We start from the raw sequence: 21,942 nt of genomic DNA on the forward strand, positions 1-21,942 counted from the left end.
AGGAAGAAGAACCTTGCCTGGCAGCTGAGAAGAGCCTGTGGAAATGACTCTATTCTTAAGCAGAGGATCAGTGACTAAGGACATTCAGGGTGTAGTTTATGGATAAAATCCCCTTTTGTGCTTTCTACAGAATAAAAATGAAGTATTTTAAAACTTTAAAATTGTTTTCTGAATAAAAGGGTTTCCATTAGCTAACTGTAAAAGTCCTGCTGTTCAGAAACATGGAATATCTACAACTGGTCAAGGAGAGCATAGAGAGAACTGGGCCTCAGCCTCTTTTTCTATATCATCTGTCAGCATGTGAAGGTGAAGAAAGTGCTGTACTAGAGCAGGAAGAAGAGTGGACCTCTGAAAGGTAAGGCTCTGTGCTTTTACCCCAGAGGTGGTTTGTAGTCCCATTTCTCCAAGAGTTCAGAGACCCAGAAGATTTTGGTTGCAAAGACCTGAGAGGGAGGATGCTGGGAAGGAAACCATACTGGAGACACTTTTCAGTTTTGTGCTCAGAAAATGTGGTGGGCCAGGTGTGGATGACTTCCAGTAGGGTGGTGTGGGCGGCACTGGAGCAGCAGTGCCTAGATATGGAGATGGGACTTTCAGGTCCAACTGAGGTCAAGCTGTTTCATTTTGTTAAGGCCAATTTCTCTTTGAGGTAACCAATCCTTTCCCACGATAAGGTGCTTGTGAGGATCATGGAGGTGGATGGAGGTAAAAATACCCTGCAAATGATAAAATGTGGTTCTTCCCAGAGTCTTTATATGACTCTCACTGGTCATTTAGACTTGGACACTGAGACTTAGCCTCCAGTCTCATCTCCCATGATCTCCCCCAAGGGGGCATTGCACTTAACATCCTGTAAAATCTGGGATCCTCCCTTCTCTACCACAATTCATTTTCCATTTCCAGCTTTGGGCAATCACCAGAAGACAATGTGATGGAGATTCAGAATCTGACTTTACTTCTGCAAAGGTGAGGAATTTCCCAGTTCTCTATAGTGTTCTTCCCATCTGGATCTGTTATGTGATCCCTGAGGCTCAAGGCTGAAGCTAGTAGGAAGACTCTACTAGCTTAGAGTGGAATATGACCAAAGCCCTAGTGTTAGGAAAAGCAAGAGCTTGGTGAAGCCAGTGTGTAAGGCAGTGGAGGGTCTATCGGCCACAGGTTTTCACCCCTGCCTAGCCTCTGGGCCCTTCATGCTCTTGTCTATAGCTTTTGCCTCTTGTCTCCTGCAGTCTCCTAGGGAAGCTCTAGGACAAGAACAGTTCTCCTAAACCACTACATGAAGATACTCCAGGTGAGGTGTTCATGCAAGGGCCTGCTAGAGTTTAAGTGCCACCTCATCAACATTTGGAAGATCCTTCTACCATCTTATCCCCATTAGGTTCTCTAGTTCCTCTGACAAAACACACTCTGCCTCTTGCCTCATCCTTATCAGAAGAACATGAACACAAGTCTGACTTCAATAGAATCTCACTGGACACTGTTTCACAGAGCTCCTTTGTAGGTCATTCATATTGGGCATCCCTGATCACAGCCATCTCAGGCCTAGACTGCATAAGCTATTCAATTTCATTCCTCTTCTGGTGGTGGGAAACTGCAAAGCTCTTATATTTCTCTACCTGGGTACATAGAAAATCCAAGCAAGAATATCTTTTCCACCATCCATCAGACACCACACTCTGGGTAGACCCCACACGTTGGCAGGTAGAGCCTGGAGGCCTCTCTTTCATCAACTCTGATGTACAGATGCTGCTGGAAATGCTAATCACCAAAAGAGTGGAACTAAAAGTATGGGAGAAAAATTCTAAAAACGGGTCCTCTTTCAAACAAATGAGTCCAGATTACACCCTGTATTCTCTGGGAAACATGTTGGAGTCACTGGGTGGCAGGAGAGACACCACTGCACAAACCTTCTGGAACACAAAAGAAAAACCAGAGCAGCTTCATGATTCTCAGAATTTCTTTTACCACAAGGTCTTGGTGGGGGGCCTTTAGAGAAAAAATACAGCCAGCTGTTCTGGGGCCTGCCCTCTCTGCACAGTGAGTCCCTGGTGGCTACTGCCTGGGACTCTAAGAGGTCCTCTACCGCACAGTGTAAACATGTAGCATTCAACAAAGTCTCAGAATCTCTCTCAGTACAATATCAGGATGAAGAACCTCCACAGCTTTCCCAGGAGGAGCCCTTGGCCCAGGAAGAGGCCCAATCCCAACTTTTGACGCAAAACTTGTCCCCATCTGTGGCTCTGGGTCAGACTCTGGCTAGCACTTCATACACTTTTCCAAACTTACCACCTTCTTCATCCCAGATTAAGTCTGGCACAACTAGCAATAAATCTGAAAAGGAGGCACAGTCTTTCCTCCCAACTGAAGATCAACATTCAGAATGTCCCTTGCATAACTGAAGGGAATGGAAAAAGGTCTTACTGTCTGACATAAAAAAGACTCTGGAAGTCATTAACCAGCCAGCTCTCAACCTTCCCCAGGGAAGCTAAGCCTCCCAAATTTCCAACTCTGTCTCCATAGTTGCTGGGGATTCTGCCAGCCAGGAGCTAGAGAACAGACTCGAGCAACATATTCAAGGGGAGTTAATCAGTGATCAACAACAGCTCAGCCCTCCCTATAGATTTCTAACATCTCAGGAACAGATGCAGCCTCAGGATAAATTTTCCGGGAAGAGTCAGTGCCGGAAAAATGACAAGCCTGGCCCCTCACAACCCAACCAGTAAGCACTTGCTGGTAAGGGTTTGAAGAAGACGGAGTCCAGGCATACTGAAGGACTCTCTACTATGGGCTCTGCAACATTCAAACTAGTTTTCCCAAACAAGGGTCTAGAGCCAGAACTGCAGAGGCAGCCAGTACATTTATCCTGGATTTCAGGAGCACCTCAGAGAAAGTTTAGAATGACACAATAAGGAGGTTTCAGAAAGATACTTGAGGAGGACCAGGAAGGGTATTTCAGAAAGTGACTTATCTACAGGCACAGACAAAAAAAATTATGGAATAAATCCTGGAAGAACATCTGGGCAGAAAGTTAGTGCAGATCGAGGAGGGCATGATCCCTGTGTGTGTGCATGAATCCTAGCTTGCTGACAACTATGCTTTTCCAAAGTCCTACATGCCACAAACCCCATCCATCTAGCCTCCTCCAAGAATCAGCAATCTTATGTGAACAACTTTCAGGAGCTTTCTTTCCTTGAACTTCCAGGAATTCACCTGAAGCTAGAAACACATATTGTGAAGTCTTAGGTGAGGCACAGGTGGAGTCCATCCCTCCAGGCTCTTGATCCCATTAATCGCAAGTTAGGTGAGGCTCTAGTCTAACCCCACTCACAGCCTATTTTTCCTTCCTCAGCCTCCCTTGACTAAGGGGCCTTTTCCAATGCCCAGGTTGAAAGTCTCCTGGAAGAAATTCCTCAGAAAGGTCTGGGAAAGAGAGTAATAAGAAAGATTCATTTCCCACTTTACAGAATCCCCTTTCTTCATTCTCACCTTCAGAGGTACAGAGGAGCTAGAAAAGAACCCCAGTGGGTGGCAGTCATAGGACCTCACAGGCCTCATGCCTTCTCATACCTATAGCCTTCTGATGATGAAACAGCAGAGCAGAGTTACTAGGGGGATTTGAAAAGCTAGCCTGGAGTCCAGTCCAAGTGTGGATATGGCCAGGTAAGAGACACAGAGAGTAAAGATGTGGTCTCAGGAGACCCATGTCATGGTGTGACAATGCTGGAAGTTAAAGTATGTTCCCAATCATCAACTAAGGAGAGAGAGAGGTGGAGAAGGAGAAATCCTCTGAATGGGAAATGACAGTGGAAGCCTCTATAATGGCAAACTCCCAAATCATCAATGTGAATCTGAAAAACTTAGGGTCTCTGGGAAACATGAAAAGCTCCTACCCTTCTAGAATTTCTATTTCACAAGATCCAAGAGACCCAAATCTGAAAGCAAAGGTAGGTAGTGGTGTTCAGCTCAAAGTGGGGTTCAAATCAGAGAAGCAGTCCTAAGACCAGGTCCCTGGAGTCCTGAAAGATTGCCACACTAATGAGCCCTCCACCATTGATATCTTGCCTTCTCAGGCATCCCTGCTAACTCCCAGAGCTTTTCCAGGATTAACAAGTCAACTTCCCCAGATATATGTTATGATCTAATGAAGGGAGGAAATAGCTAGGGGCAGGAGAAATCCAAAGTCACAAATATTGTGGTTCCAGGAAAGGATGAGAATGAAATGCTTTGTCTAAATGAAAGCAAAGAGAGCTTTGGGAGGTCCAGACCAGGAGAGGAGAAAGAAAGTTCCCAAGACTGTGGGTTGAGCCCTCCTGACAAAGTCAAGAAAATAGACACTATTTCAAGCAAGTCCTTCCCTTGCCTTACTGAGAAGGTACGGTATCCTCCAGAAATCTAGGTCAAGAACAAAATGAAGAACTTTCTGAAGTCTTTTAACATTCACAAAAAAGGAAAGGGGAAGGAAAATTCCCTGAATAAAGATAAGCTCCTGACAGCTACAACCCATACCCAGAAATCAGCTACAAGCCAAATATCCAAGGACATTGGGATGGTTGAACCCGAAGCCCTCACGACTGTTATTGGACAGATCCTGATGCACAAGCTGGGACTTCAACATAGAAGTGGTACAACAGAGTTATTTGGGCATAAAAAGAACCCCATACCTTATTGGGTAGGCAATCCTGTCAACCCAGGGGTTCTTCCTACCCAGAGCAAAGGCAAATGATTAGAGATTGCCTCTGGTCCCCAAGCCAGATCCAAGGGCCACATTGCCAAGAACAATCGGACAGTAATTAGACCTGGAAGCCTAGGAATCCTGAGTCCCCAGCCACCCACTTCCAGCATAAACCAATTGGGGTAAGCACTTCAAGGCACCTTCACCATTACCCAACATGTTTTTTTCACAATGGTATCCTGCATGGTCAACCAGGTCTTGTTTACCATGAGTTTTCTGGTGGAAAGCCTTTCAGGAAAAATTGAATACATGGGGAGAAAAATTGTTTGTCATCATGTGAACCCATTCTCTGATGACTAATGTCTTCTTCCTCTTGGGATTTTTATTTATTTTTCAATAAATGTTTCTTTTCTTTCTTTTTTTCTAATTAGACATTTTAAATTCTCTCTGTATCCTCCTGTGGGGGTAGGGAGGGGTAGGGATCTGCTCTTCCTCAGAGAAGCATCTGGAAGAGACAGGAAACTCAGATGCCCACGCACATCTCAGATTCTCTCATTGTACCTGAAGGATTCCTCATTCAATCATTACCAAGAACAAACAATAGAATGCCTTGAGACTTCTCAAGATTAGGCGACCCGGTGAAGGTCCCACTCCACAGTCTGACTCTGTCAGTCTTTCCCTTGCTTTCCCCCTCTCTGGAACTTTATAAGCTTTGGGGAATGGGTGTAAAAAGGTGCCAGAGAGTCTAGTAGTTTCACATATTTCAAAGTAGGCATGGGAAAGTTGGGGGTGAATTGATGTGTTGATCTTAAAGTTAGGAAAATCTTGTTTCTTAGATTTTTCTAGTGGGAAAAGGAGTAGGTATGATGTTGCAGCCCCTTCTCTCCATGATAGTGTTTGGAATGTAGATGGCACCTTCCAACCCTTCTTAGCTCAGCCTTAATGACGTGGCAGTGTCATTCAACACCACATCTGCTTCCACCATTTTCTAGAGCAGCAGCCAAGATAGAACTTGCAAGAAAGCACTTGCAGTGCTGTTGAATGCTGCATGGCCCTGCCCATGGTCACCTGTCTTCCCCTCTAGAAGGGACTGTGCATACACTAACCAACTGATTGTAGTGCATGATAAATCTAAAGTGAAATTTGTAAAATAATTGAAATTTGTAGCCAAGAAAAGTGGAAGAGTGAAATTGGATGCCATAAAGAGTGCCACAGACAGGAAGCCACTGCCTTCCCATGCTAGCTACCAGGTAGCATGAGGAGACCAGATGGGCTAAGCTGTTCACTGGGTCAGCCTGAACTCATTCCAGAGTCACTCTGCTGTGGTTCCCAGACTGTAGGCCTGGAAATGAGCTATTTCTTTATCTCTAACACACACTAGAAAAAATGCAAAGCATTCAAGTAAGGTAGGTTAATTTCCTAAGAGTAAATTTAGTAAGTCTGCACCTGCACATCTTTGCATCTTAAATTTCAGAACAGATAACCTGACATTTGGTGGAGTACCCAGGACTAGGGAACTCTGGCTGTGACTCAGTCTGGGGACTTTTACACATACACATGGCCTTAGCACTGCTTCCATGGACAAAGTGGGTATTTAAAAGGGTAAAGGGCCTGGCATAGGGTTTCAAAGCAGTTCTCTCCAGGATTCTAGAATTTGCTTGTCCAGAGACAAATGTGTGAAGAGATGATCAGACAGAATTTGTACATACAAAAGAAAGTGACCTGTCCAAGATGTGAGAGTTGACTAGACTGGAAGGAGATAAATATTGGTCTCTGCTGGGCCTCACTCTTCTTCCAGTAGAGGTTTCCTCTTTCAGGGGTCATCAATACAGAAAACCATGATGGCTGTAAAACAGTGGGAGGAGGGATCATTTCTCTGGCATATTCCATACTATTCCACATGTCTATGTGGGGTGGGCAATGAACTCATATAGGGGTCTTATTTTTCCCTGGTGGAGAGTCCTATATCAGGAGGTGCCACTAAGGAACAGAATACACTCATAGGTCCAGTCCCCATATCTGTCAGGACCCTGAATGTGGGACCAGGAGGTAAGTTGGAATATGAGTTAGAAAAACCTCTGCTGAACCAAGTCCTGTCTCTCCTGATAACCACTGTAGCCTCTAGGGTGGACCCAGCAACAAGAATGGAGCTTGGGACAAGAAGGACTGGAAAGGATCTGGAGTCTTTAGCCTACCATTGCTGGATTATCTCAGGGATGCAAACTGTAACTTAAAGGAATAAAGGGGCTGAACATGAACTTCAGAGTTCCTGAAAAGATTAGTGTTACATATGGCAATGTTGATAAACCAGACTAAAACAGCAAAGAACAAACCCATGGCTTCTGCTACTGCTCCTCTATGAAGGGCAGCAAGGTCAGTGAGAGGGAGACACCCCATAAAGACCCCATGGAGATCTCCAGAGAGCCCTCCATTGAGACTTCCAGAGACCCCACAAGATCTACAGAGATTCCCACAGAGATCTCCATAGATACTCCCACTGAGACCACCACAAAGGCCCAAAAGAGGCCCCATAAGGGCCTCCAACTAAGATATTCAGAGACCCAAATGAGATCCCCCTAGATATTTCCAACAGAGACCCACATCAAGAACAATTTCTCAAGGAGACTTCAAGAGAAACCTCAGAGACAATACACTGAAAAGACAGACCTCCCAAAGAGAACTCATATCCACTCTTAGGAGCCTGTGCAGTCACACAAGAACAGGTATTTTGCAGTGCACCTTACCAAAGTAGAAACACAGGAAGAAGATCATCAGCTGAACCTACCTCCGTGGAATGCTGATGTATGTCTGTCTGTATTTGTACAATGTCATTTTGCTCCTGAAAAAGCTTTTCAGATTCCATGTGCAAGTCTATAAATTCCTTTCCTAATGATCTGTAAGTCCTTTACTAATTTTTCATTAGCTTGAGTTCTGATCCACAATTTAGGGAATCACAAACTCCAAAAATGAGTATACTTCTGCCACTATCATAACTGATAACAAAATATTTTGGTGGTGCTAGAAATGGAACCCAGTGGGAGTGTCTATGGAGATCTTGTAGGTCTCTTGAAGTCTCAGCATGAGGGATCTGTGGAAGTCTCTGAAAGTGTTGGTCTTTGTTGGTGGCTCTATGGAGGTCTCTGATGGAGACTCTGGAGGGTGTGCCTGTCACTGGCCTGATTGTCTTTCCTGGAGAAGTGCACCAGAATTTACAGTGAGATGGGGCCTGCTCATGTTAGGCAAATGTCCTACCACTGAACTATACCTCAATTCTTGATGAGATAAAGGTTTTATTTGTATAAGTTTAGTAATTAACCATCAAAATGGCATAGAGGATTGCATTTTTGTTTTGTTGGGGACAGGTCTTGAACTCAAAATAGCTGACTTTTTACGTTGGAAAAATTTTGAAGTGAGTGCTCAGTAAAAGCACTTGAGAGCAAGGTGAACCAGCAGACATGTGACTCGCTCTCATTTACATTCACCTGCACAAAGGATTGTGCGGTTGCCAAATTTTCTGAAATATATGATATCTTTTTAAAAATAAAACAAGCCATGCTCTCAAACATAAAACTTTTCAGAAATAAGACATTAAACTACAAATCCTAATGCTTTAATAATACCCTCAGTGGTACTAAACACTGTGACCCTAGGCTGTGAAACGGTACACCATGACCAGTGCCAAACCATAGCAGAGGGTGGGCAACCCAGGGGTTGGTAAGCTGTTCTTCTTGAGTCTTCTGAGGAAATTGTATGCACAGTATAGAAGGGTCCTCAAGTGGTGTTGAGCAGTTTCAGTTTCACTTGTTTCCCATTCCCCAAAGACAATGATGACGTAAAAATGTTAAATGGAAAATTTCAAAAAATATGTTTTCAACAATTTACATATATATTTTTTTCTATATAATTATTAGTTACTGTTACTATCTTATGTCAAACTTATGTCAATCTCTATCATAGATGTGTGTATATATGTATATGTGTATGTATGTATATATATATATATATATATATATATATATATATAAATATACATATGGAATATCATGGGAAGATTTTTTAGATCATGTAAGCAATTCTAGGTAAAGAAAAGATGACTCAAGACAAATATAGTGGCTTGACTAGAAAGGTGCGAGTGTTAAAATGTTGGACAAAATTAAACATTAGATCAGTATCTGACATGCCAGTTTAAGCCTGGAAATATAAGAAACATTTTCTTCCACTGCATTACTTCAAGGATTCTGAGAGATTATTTAAGTAATAATGCAGTTTGACACAAGGCAACACCTGAAGTTGTTAGTACTTGTCACTTAAGTATGACAAGTTGAGAAGCAGAAATATTTCAGTTTTGATTTAAAAAGAAATTTCTTAGACACATCTTAGATACAGACAATGTGGTAAAATAAAAGCCTACCGAAGTCAAACCACTGTAAACTACCTTCCTTACCCTTAATTAATCCCATCTGGGATTAATTCCACTGATTAGATTAAAGCTGTAACCCATTTGCGTCTCCTCCAAACATTCTTATATTGTCTCACATGTGAACTTTTGGGAGACACCTCACATCCAAGCCATAACACAAACATTCAAATATTATAAATGGTTTCTTCATTTTATGTTATTACTCATTGATACTATACTGTTTTCTTCAGGAGTTATGTTGTGGGGCTGATTAGAATCCTTGGCCCACCACTGGCACAAGAAATTTCACGACCAATAGAGATAAGGAATATTAAATGAATGGTAACAGTAGGCCCAAGCTGAGACAATTTGAAGGAGGGAGAATAAAACAATCAAAATCTTATCAGTGAATATAATATTGATTAATTTATACATTATCAAAATATATAAAATTTGGGAGTAGGAGAGTTAAGTCAATATTAGAAAATGCATTCAAGTTTGCAAGGCACTTCACTCCTGGTCTGTTTATTCCCTCAAGTATTGACTGAATTTGATTAGGAGATCTATAAGTTTTCAATAGTTTCTCAAACTCTAGATTTATGTCTCCCAATTGAAGCTAAAGGTTTCCCCCCAAGGCTTCATTTTTTTTTCCCCCACTGGTGAGTGGAAACAGAACATAATATGCAGTGATAGATAAACAGAAATGGGACTGGTACTCACACCAAGATGTGAAAATATAGAGCAGTAATACAGCAGTTGTCCATAATCTTTGATTTTGCCTTAGATCTTTCAGGTATCTGTGGTCAATCATAGTCTAAAAACATAGCATAGTACAATAAACTACTTTGAAGAACAGAGATAGCACCACACCCACATAACTTTTATTATAATATTTTCTCATAACTATTCTTATTGCTTAACAATTGAACTTTATATATGTGTGCAGATACACACACACACACAATTAGTATATGTATATATGAACATGTGTATGTTTTAGCCTCCTTATGATTATATTGCCTAATTCCAGTTTTACTTGGAAAATACTGGGTTTTTTTTGTTTTTTGTTTTGTTTTTTATTCTGCAAAAGATGGTACATCATAATTATACAGGAGATTTGAAGCCTGAGTCTCTCTCCAGAAGTTTCTGCTAGGTCTGCCTGTCCTTGAGTTGGGGAAATTCCCTCTGTGTTCAACTACACTGAGAATATCTTCAGCTGACTTCAGATCCCCCTCACTCTGTCTCTAATATCCCTGAATTACATGAGACAAAAGAGTTAGCCCCTCAGGAAAACCCTGGATGTTTGTACTACTGATCCACTATGGCTTTGTAATGAATGATCAAGCATGTGATTTGTCTGAGAACATGAAGAACCTGAAGGGCACATTGGATATTTTTCTTTCTTCTCAAGAAAAAGTGAAGGTACACATTGACCTATTAGTAAAAATTGAAACACATTTAAAGGTACTGGTAAAAAACAAACTAAGAACTCTTTGTCTAGTTCTAGATTCCAAACATTTTCTCCTAAGTAAATTTTTTTTCTAAATACTTTAGAATCTTACATGTTATATTCAAGTCTGTGATCCATTTTGAGTTAATTAATGTGAAAGATGTTAGGGTAGGTTGAGAAAATTAAACCTTTAGTTTTTTCTTACGTACCATGTGTTGAAAAGATTCTCTTTTTTTTCAAATAGTGTTGTATCTTAGTTAAACAGGAATTGAGCATATTTCCATGGATTCAACCTGGAGTTCTTTGTTTCACTCTTCTGCCGATTTCTTTACCTATATCACACTGATTGTTAAAGTAACCATAATGTAAACTCTCACTGTCCCATAAGATGACTTAAGTACTTTACTCTTTTTCAATAATTGTCTTAGCTATATGAGGTGTCTTTCTGCATACATGTTTAAAAGCTTATCTATATGCACAACAATTTTGCTGAGATTCTGATATAAATCCCATTAACTTCATTAAGAACTAACATCTTTACTTTCCTGATTCCTCCAAACTATGAAAGGTTGTCTGAATTTAATTTAGATCTTTTTTTTCCACCTACTTCATGAACACTGTTTTTTCATCCTACAGATTCTGTACAAGTTTTGACAGACTTATGACTAATATTTTATTTCCTTTGGAACAATTATCAAGGTCTTACATTTTAAATTTCAGTTTTTGTGAATTCATTGTTGGTATGTAGAAATGTGATGGGTTTTGAAATGGAAATCATGTATCCTGTGAACTTGCTGTAGCTTAATTTATTATTTCTAGTAGAGTTTTGTAGATTCTCCCTGATGATCCATAGTTAATCATGTATCTTCTAATTTGTGGAAATAGCACTAATGAAAGTGGACATCATCTGAGAATGAGCACATCCTCTCTTCAACTGTTAAGCATGATTTACCTAGACACTTTTTGTAGTTAAAGCACCTGATAAAGTTCAAGAAGTTCATTCTATTTCTGGTTTTCCAAGTTTTTTTTTTTTTTTTTTTTTTTTAACCACGAGAAGGTGATATACTTCTTTGTGCAATGCTGTTTTTCTGCATCAATTTACATAGCAAATATTTTTTAATCTTTTTTGTATTTTTTTTTAAATTTTGAAACAGTGCCTTACTAAATGGATGAGGCTAGCCTTGAACTTGTAATCATCTTGTTTCAGTAGGAAACAGGGATTGCAGGCATGAGACATCACACCTGATTACAAATTATTTCTTCTTTAGAATGTTAATATAATGCATAACACTGAAAGTTTTGAATACTTAATATCTAGAATAAATCTCATGAGCAATCTCGATCCCTATTTCCTTTTAATTCCCCTTTGTGTTATTTTTATCTGGTTTTGATATCAGAGGAATATTGTTTCTTTAAAGAATTATTTGGGGATTGACTATTTTCTGCTGTAGTTTGTGGAACATTGGTGTTAATTCTTTGAATGTTTGGTAAAACTTTCCAGAGAAACCATCTAGGCCTCGAGATTGTAGGGGAGAGAGTTCTGTAATTATAAATTTAGCTTCTTTAATAATTATAAGAGAAAACTCTTCAGGATATCTATAGACTTAGATTTGGCTACCTGTGGTTTGTGAGAAATTGTTCCATTTCTTATAAGCCATGGAAATGATGCATGTAATATGTAGTATTCACTAGTTTTCATTTTAATGGCCCCAGGGACAGCTATATCTTTTTCTCTGATTTTTTATTTACTTCAAATATCACTCTATTTTACCCTTCTCAGTATTCCCAGCAATTTGCTGGTTTTATTTTTAAATTTATTTTTAAGGAACCTGCTCCTTATTTTATATTCTTAATTATTTTTCTGATTTTTTAATGTCACTGATTTCCACTCTTATATTTATTTTTTTTCTTCTTATGCCTGTTTCCAGTTTATCTCTTTTTTATCTAGATTCTATAGGTAGAAAATGAGACTATTAGTTCGAACTTTTCTTCTTTCATAATGTAAGCAATTAGTGCTACAAAATGTCACACTAGGCTCAGTTTAGAAATGTATACACATTCTCTTGTGCTGTTTTCATTTTCATTCAACTTCACGTATTACATAATGATAAAAGGACCAATCGAGCCTTCCTTTGAGCCCCTTCCTCTTCTACCTGTACTTAGTAAAATGGATGTTGTTTAATCCTGAAGTGTCTCAAAATTTTTGTATTAGCTTTTTCATTAATTTCTAGTTTGAGTTCAACATTAACTGTAAATCCACTTGTATTTTAAAATTTCTTTCAAAATTGTCGTGATATATTTTGTGACCTAGAATATGGCCCATCTTGGTAAATTCACCATGGATTTTTGCAAAACTGTGTATTCTATTGTTGGGTGGATTGTTTCATATATATCAAGTAGTGTTGGTTGACTACTATTCAGCTGTTATACAACCTAGCTTATTTTTCTGACTACTAGCTTGATAAAATGGAATATTGAAGACGTGAACTGAATTGGAGGCTAATCTATTTCTACCACCAGTTTGTGCTTCTTATATTTAGAGGTCATGTTGTCCAGGATGTAGACATTTAAGCATGCCACATGTCTTTCTTGTCGATTGGTCCTTTTATCTTGAGTAGTTAATTTTTCACTTATGTGTACATTAACACTAACAAAAGCCAATCCTACTTGTTAAGAAGTTTAAGTTGGGGGGCTGGGGATGTGGCCCAAGCGGTAGCACGCTCGCCTAGCATGCGTGTGGCCCAGGTTCGATCCTTAGCACCACATACAAATAAAGATGTTGTGTCGAGACCCAACATGGCGGCGGGCGGAGAGGCAGCGTTTTCAATACCTCCCCAGTGATGGGATCATAAAGACGCATAGATAACGCTTAGATGCTACCAAAGGAGAATCTCCTAGCAAAATTCCACTGAAGAGAGACCAGCTGGGAGCTACTAGGATTTTTTTTGAAGCGACAGATTGCCCCACGAGATGCAGAGGTCCAGATCCGCCAGCCACAGTCCACGTGCCGCAGCGCATGGCTGCAGGCCCGTCCGCCTGCAGCAAAAGCAAACACAGCAAATGTGACTGGGTCCCAAGCCTCCGAGACGCAGCTTGGCAAGAAGAAGTCTTTAGCCAAGCCTTCATGAATTAGCGAGCTGGGAGCTGAAGCCAACCAGGACGGACCAGTCCCACCCCTCCCTTCAGACACTCTGGCAAGAAGCCTGGGGCCTGCCATAGCAGAGAGGTGACGTCATCAGAGTTCGGCCGAAGGAATTCCTTCCCAGCAGAATCCACTTTAGCAGGTGTGTGACTCCCTCCCCATCCAGATACAAGCAGCCAGAAACTTCAGGGACCTCTCAGGGGTCGTGTCTGTAGGGAAGTAGAGGGGATCCCCGACCCCCAACCCCCCATATCACCAGCGGTGACTCCCAAGGTCCTAGCCACCAGTTTACCACAGCACTGGGGCTTAAATGGGACACGCAGTGGGGCTGCAAGTGTAACTAGATCTCTGGGGAACCGCTTCTGGTGAACAGGACCTGGTTGGCTGGCTGACAGGAGGAAGGGGAGTGAGGGCCGGAGAAGTGAAACTGCTCTGAACTGACAAGTCTGAGAGACTCCCAGGAGACGCCTTACAGGGATTGCTATGGGCAGGTAGAGAGCAGAAGCTCCGCTCGGAGGGCACAGCTCCGCCTACTGGAAGAGAAGAAAATGGATCTCTAAGACTTCAATATTTTTTTTTCTTCTTCTCTCTCTGTTCCTTTCTCCCCTTTTCCTTCTCTCTTTCTTTCACATTTCAAGTTTTATTGTTCTTTTCATTCTCCTCTAAGAAGAGGAATTGAAAAATAGTGCCCAAAACTAACAGTGGGAGGTATCTCAATAAAGGGGGAGAAAAATAACCAAAGAGGAAAAACTAGCCAAACTAAAATAAATAAAAAAATAAACATGACTGGAAGCACAAACCATATTTCAATTGTAACCTTAAATGTTAATGGCTTAAATTCACCAATCAAGAGACATAGGCTAGGAACCTGGATTAAAAAAACAAATCCAAAAATATGCTGCCTTCAGGAGACTCATATGATAGGAAAAGACATACACAGGCTGAAGGTGAAAGGATGGGAAAAAATCATACCACTCACATGGCCCTCGGAAGCAAGCAGGAGTGGCCATACTCATATCAAATAGAATCAACTTCAAACCTAAGTTAATCAAAAGGGATAAAGAAGGACACTATATACTGTTAAAAGGAACCATCCACCATCAAGACAATTGACAATTTGTATGCACCAAACAATGGTGCTGCAACGTTCATAAAACCAACTCTCCTCAAGTTCAAGAGTCAAATAGACCACAACACAATAATTATGGGGGACTTCAACACACCGCTCTCGCCATTGGACAGATCCTCTAGACAAAAGCTGAACAAAGAAACTATATAATTCAATAAAGCAATCAATAACCTAGACTTAACCGACATATATAGAATATATCAACCATCATCAAGTGGATACACGTTCTCAGCAGCACATGGATCCTACTCAAAGTTAGACAATATATTATGCCATAGGGCCACTCTCAGTAAATATAAAGGTGTGGAAATAATACCATGCACCATATCTGATCATAATGGAATGAAACTGGAAATCAACGATAAAAGAAGGAAGGAAAAATCCTACATCACATGGAAAATGAACAATATGTTACTGAATGATCAATGGGTTACAGAAGACATAAAGGAGGAGATAAAAAAATTCTTAGAGACAAATGAAAATACAGACACAACATACCAGAATCTATGGGACACAATGAAAGCAGTCTTAAGAGGGAAATTCATTTCTTGGAGTTCTTTCCTCAAAAAAAGAAAAAACCAACAAATAAATGAACTCACAGTACACCTCAAAAACCTAGAAAAGGAAGATCAAAACAACAGCAAATGTAGTAGAGGACAAGAAATAATTAAAATTAGAACAGAAATCAACGAAATTAAAGCAAAAACAAAAAACATTGAAAAAACTGAAAAAACTAAAAGTTGGTTCTTTGAAAAAATAAATAAGATCGACAGGCCCTTAGCCATGCTAACGAAGAGAAGAAGAGAGAGAACTCAAATTACTAACATACGGGATGAAAAAGGCAATATCACAACAGACACTACAGAAATACAGAAGATAATTAGAAAGTATTTTGAAACCCTATATTCCAATAAAATAGAAGATAGTGAAGATATCGATAAATTTCTTAAGGCATATGATTTGCCCAGATTGAGACAGGAAGACACACACAATTTAAACAGACCAATAACAAAGGAAGAAATAGAAGAAGCCATCAAAAGACTACCAACCAAGAAAAGCCCTGGACCGGATGGGTATACAGCGGAGTTTTACAAAACCTTCAAAGAAGAATTAATACCAATACTTTTCAAGCTATTTCAAGAAAGAGAAAAAGAAGGCGCTCTTCCAAATTCATTCTATGAGGCCAACATCACTCTGATCCCAAAACCAGACAAAGAAAGAAAACTACAGACCAATATCTCTATTGAACTTGGATGCAAAAATTCTCAATAAAATTCTAGCAAATCGAATACAAAAACATATCAGAACACTTGTGCACCATGATCAAGTAGGATTCATCCCTGGGCTGCAAGGCTGGTTCAATATACGGAAATCAATAAATACTATTCACCACATCAATAGACTTAAAGACAAGAACCATATGATCATCTCGATAGATGCAGAAAAAGCATTCAACAAAGTACAGCATCCCTTTATGTTCAAAACATTAGAAAAACTAGGGATAACAGGAACTTACCTCAACATGGTAAAAGCTATATATGCTAAAGCTCAGGCTAGCATCATCCTAAATGGAGAAAAACTTAAGGCATTCCCTCTAAAATCTGGAACAAGACAGGGATGCCCCCTATCACCACTTCTATTCAATTTAGTCCTTGAAATACTAGCCAGAGCAATTAGACAGACAAAAGATATTAAAGGCATAAAAATAGGAAAAGAAGAACTTAAATTATCCCTATTTGTGGATGACATGATAATATATTTAACAGACCCAAAAGGGTCTACAAAGAAACTGCTAGAGTTAATAAATGAATTCAGCAAAGTGGCAGGATATAAAATCAACACGCATAAATCAAAGGCATTCCTGTATATCAGCAACAAAACTTCTGAAATGGAAATGAGGGAAACCACTCCATTCACAATATCCTCAAAGTAAATAAGATACTTGGGAATCAACCTCACAAAAGAGGTGAAAGATTTATACAATGAAAACTACAGAACCCTACAGAGAGAGAGAGAAGAAGATCTTAGAAGATGGAAAAATGTACCCTGTTCATGGATAGGCAGAACTAACATCATCAAAATGGCGATATTACCCAAAGTTCTCTACAGGTTTAATGCGATGCCAATCAAAATCCCAATGGCATTTCTTGTAGAAATAGATAAAAGCAATCATGAAATTCATATGGAAAAACAAAAGACCCAGAATAGCAAAAGCAATTCTAAGCAGCAAGTGTGAATCTGGAGGTATAGCGATAGCAGAGTTCAAACTGTACTACAAAGCAATAGTAACAAAAACAGCGTAGTACTGGTACCAAAACAGGCAGGTAGACCAATGGTACAGAATAGAGGACACAGAAACCAATCCACAAAAACACAACTTTCTTATATTTGATAAAGGGGCTAAAAGCATGCAATGGAGGAAGGATAGCATCTTCAACAAATGGTGCTGGGAAAATTGGAAATCCATATGCAACAAAATGAAACTGAATCCCTTTCTCTCGCCATGCACAAAAGTTAACTCAAAATGGATCAAGGACCTAGATATCAAATCAGAGACACTGCATCTGATAGAAGGAAAAGTTGGCTACAATCTACATACTGTGGGGTCGGGCTCCAAATTCCTTAATAGGACACCCATAGCACAAGAGTTAATAAGAAGAATAAACAAATCGGACTTAAACTAAAAAGTTTTTTTCTCAGCAAGAGAAACAATAAGAGAGGTAAATAGAGAGCCTACATCCTGGGAACAAATTTTTACCCCTCACACTTCAGATAGAGCCCTAATATCCAGAATATACAAAGAACTCAAAAAATTAAACAATAAGATAACAAATAACCCAATCAACAAATGGGCAAAGGACACTTCACAGAGGAGGACATACAATCAATCAACAAGCACATGAAAAAATGCTCACCATCTCTAGCAGAGAAATGCAAATCAAAACCACCCTAAGATACCATCTCACTCCAGTAAGATTGGCAGCCATTATGAAGTCAAACAACAATAAGTGTTGGCGAGGATGTGGGGAAAAGGGTACACTTGTACACTGCTGGTGGACTGCAAATTGGTGAGGCCAATTTGGAAAGCAGTGTGGAGATTCCTGGGAAAGCTGGGAATGGATCCACCATTTGACCCAGCTATCGCCCTTCTCGGACTATTCCCTGAGGATCTTAAGAGAGCGTACTATAGGGATACTGCCACATCAATGATCATAGTGGCACAATTCACAATAGCTAGACTGTGGAACCAACCTAGATGCCCTTCAATAGATGAATGGATAAAAAAAATGTGGCATCTATACACAATGGAGTATTACGCAGCACTAAAGAATGACAAAATCATAGGCTTTGCAGGGAAATGGATGGCATTAGAGGAGATTATGCTAAGCAAAGCTAGCCAATCCTTAAAAAACAAATGCCAAATGTCTTCTTTGATATAAAGAGAGCAACTAAGAACAGAACAGGGAAGAAGAGCATGAGGAAAAGATTAACATTAAACAGAAACGAGTGGGGGGAGAGAAAGGGAGAGAGAAGGGAAATCATATGGAAATGGTAGGAGACCCTCAATGTTACACAAAATTACATATAAGAGGTTGTGAGGGAAAAGGGGGGGAAACAAGGGAGAGAATTGAACTACAGCAGATGAGGTAGAGAGGGAAGATGGGAGGGGAGGGGGAATAGAAGGGGATAGGAAAGGCAGCAGAACACAACAGTCACTAATATGGCATTATGTAAAAATTGTGAATGTGTAACTGATGTGATTCTGCAATTTGTATTTGGGGTAAAAATGGGAGTTCTTACCTCACTTGAATCAAATGTAAGATGATATGTCATGAGCTTTGTAATGTGTTGAACAACCAAAAAAAAAGATGTTGTGTCCGCTGAAAACTAAAAAATAAATAAATATTAAAAAATTCTCTGTCTCTCTCTCTCTCTCTCTTTCTCTCCCCCCCCTCTCTTAAAAAAAAAGAAGTTTAAGTTGGGGTAGTATATCATTTTTCATCCTTTTACTTTCAAGCTATCTATGCCATTGTATTTCAAGTGAATTTCTATTAATAGTGTATTTTTGAATCATTTTCCTTTACACCCACATGGACATTCTTTTTTACAGTTATAAACATATGCACTTTATGCTTATGGTAATTTTTATGTGTTAGGACTTAAGTATGTTAATTTATTTTATTGTTTCCTGAATTTTTCCTTTCTTGTTCCTAACCTTCTTATGGGTTACTGAAATACCTTTAGGTTTATATATTGATCTTTGGGCTTTTATGTAATCCTCTTAATTATTTATTTAATTTATTAGCATTACATATGTAACTTACCAGAGTCACCTGATATTGATGCTTTATCACTTCAAGAAAAGGGGTCATTAAGGTCTCTTTATCCTCTCTACATTAAAAAATGGAAATTACTTAACTCCTATATAGGCATTGGATGCCATATCAGATGTTATTTACAATTTTCCTTCAAATGTCAAATAGGATTTTTTCTGTTCAGATGTGGTTCAGCAATTCCAAACACAGTATTTCTCACTAAAGCAAACCAGATAGCCCCACCCCAAAGACCCTTGCTGTAATTAAGTATCTACTCTTGTTAGATCAGAAGGATGTATACAGAAGTTATTGTGGTTGGTAATTTCCACTTTCTGCAAATTCCAGATCCGCACACAAAAAGGTGTGATGGAAAGTCTGTAAGATTGTTGTTCAAAAGATATTATCTCTATTTTCTTTGTAAAGACTTATAAGACTATTGTCTGGCCTTAAAAAGCACTTTCAGAGAACACAAAGAAAAAAATATTTTTATGTAAACCTCCACTTGCCACACAGACATTCTGGGTATAAAGTTCAAAGAGTTTCCAAAATTTTTGTTTAGAGGAAGAATACTTAGGCAAGAACCACCTTTGAACCCTGCAGTCAATAAACGTGGTTCCTGACAATTCTTCAGGTGTCCAGAATCTTCTGACGTATTTCATGATTAGTTTAAAAAGCTATTTACAAAAAGTTTTATTCTACTACTTTTACTTTTAAATATATTGAGCACTTCTAAATATATGAAGGACTAGATATTCCACATAAGGATTATCCACTAGTCGCACAGCACTGGTAAGTAAAATTGCACATGTAGCAATGGTTATATTCTGAGGTGTCTCCTAATATGATCTTTTTGTCCTTAAACCTTCTCCTCCGCACTTCTCTCTACTTTCAGTCCACTGAACAAATGCAGTCCTATGTAACAGACATGGCTGAATAAATTCATATCCAAAAGTCATTTACAGGGGGCAAGTTTTCTATGAATTTCAACACAAAATGTACAAAATGTGCTAATTTTACTAACTACTTGTTCATACACTGGCAACCTCTTTAATACCTGGAGAATAGATGTTGCAAAATTAGGACTCATATACACTATATACACAGCAAAAAAAAAAAAAAAAAGGTACAAAACACAAAAAACTGATGTCTGAAAATATCCAAGTATAAACACACTTATTACCTTTTGCAATTGCTTACCTCCCACCTCCTCCACATCACTGAGCAAGTACAGACAGTACTCTACTGCTCATAGAGGTTGCTTAACAGTTCCATTCCCAAAAGAAAATATTTAATATGAATTTTTGCAAAAAGATATTTACACAGTAATATTCTATTACCTCTACATTTAACATACATCTTGGCACTTCTAAACATCTAGACAGATTAGATTTTTAAAGTAAGGACTCAATTTGTCCAGTACGTACATGTCAGTCTTGAGTATGTGCACACTGTAACAATATTTCTAATTTGAAAGTGTCTTCAAAATATGAGAATTCTGGTCCTTCACCACCCCCCCAGTGGGCTATATAATGTTCAAATTTTCAGAAGACAATCCTTCCCAGGAATTTTAACAAAAAACATACAAAATTTGCTTACTAATTCTACTTTTGTCATACACTGACAACCTCTTTAACATCTAGAAAGACTACAAGAAGATTAGGACTCATTTATCCTTTCTATAAACTACAAATACTGCAAAGTAAAACAAAATCCATAGATACAATGGACAACTCTTGCCTCAAAGTAAGCACATTGGCATGGTGCTCCCAAGGAACAGCACACAACTCTGTACTACTCAACAGGGAGTTGCACCCCCCCCTCAAAAAAAAAGTTCATAAGAACTTTAACAAAAAGAAATTTATAAAATGTGTGCTATTTTCCAACTATATATACAGTAAGGAGGGATGAAAAACATACACAAAACAATGGTTATTATATGAAAAATGTCATCTACATAACACCAGTCTGGCACAGGACCTCCTTCTCAAAGCCAAAGTCTTCTCGAACTCACTGAAGAAATATGGACAAGTGTCACTCCTAGAAGTGGTCTAACAAATCCATTTCAAAGTCACTTCCAGAAGACACTTGTGTTTTTTTAAACAAATGGGAGTTTACAAAACATTATTCTAACTCTGTCATATATTGGTAACCTCTTTACACTTAGAAAGTGCAGATGTAGCTCAAGTTTTAAAAGTTTGTGTGTCGGGGGGCAAATTGAGAACAGCTTTTTCATATCATATACACAGGCCTCCTATAAACTGCCAGTAAATATTACCAAAGGATGATGGGCATTTCCAATCAAATTTGGTATATTTCTCTTACCTTCTCTGTCTTTGGTATCAGGAGCACCAATCACCCCAGGCCACTAACCCTTCCACCTTTCGCAGTCTGAGGCTTCTGCTCACCTTCCAGGGAGTTCAAAGCCTTTGTTTGCCTTGTGGGGTCAAGATGTGGTCTAGAGAAGCCAGCACAGAGCCATCATGGGGGTAGGGGCGCCCTAGTCTAGGCAGCTCTACTTAACACATGGTCTAGCTCTTGGACGGCCCTTCGCCTTCTTGGGAACTGAAGCCCCGGCCGGCCTCCGTGGCCTTTGGGTGGCCATCGTTCTTGCCATGCCAGGACAGGACCGCCGCCACCCGCCCCCCAAAGGCGGCACGCGCCCAACAGCTTCTTCAGCTGGGAGAGACAGGATTGGGCCAACAGTCCCAAAGCGGGGTCCAACAGTCGCTTCGCTATCAGGTCATCTAGCCAGGGGGTTAGGCTCACCAGCTCTTCACAGCCTGGACCAGCCAGTGAACAGTTATAGTGGGACCTCCAGGGGGTCTACAGGGCAG

The 21,942-nt window shown here is 39.6% G+C and overlaps 1 long non-coding RNA gene across 1 annotated transcript in view; it reads right to left on the bottom strand.

Moving 5' to 3' along the window:
- The window catches only part of LOC308631947, a 44,993-nt gene that overhangs the window by 22,785 nt on the left and 266 nt on the right, over nucleotides 1-21,942 (bottom strand). Inside the window, exon 2 of the long non-coding RNA XR_014018398.1 lies at nucleotides 21,431-21,563. This is a non-coding gene — a long non-coding RNA (uncharacterized lncRNA). The remainder of the gene's footprint in view (nucleotides 1-21,430; nucleotides 21,564-21,942) is intronic.

The sequence above is a fragment of the Spermophilus citellus genome (genome assembly GCF_964194105.1).
Source record: "Spermophilus citellus genome assembly, chromosome: 12".
NCBI classification, from domain to species: domain Eukaryota; kingdom Metazoa; phylum Chordata; class Mammalia; order Rodentia; family Sciuridae; genus Spermophilus; species Spermophilus citellus.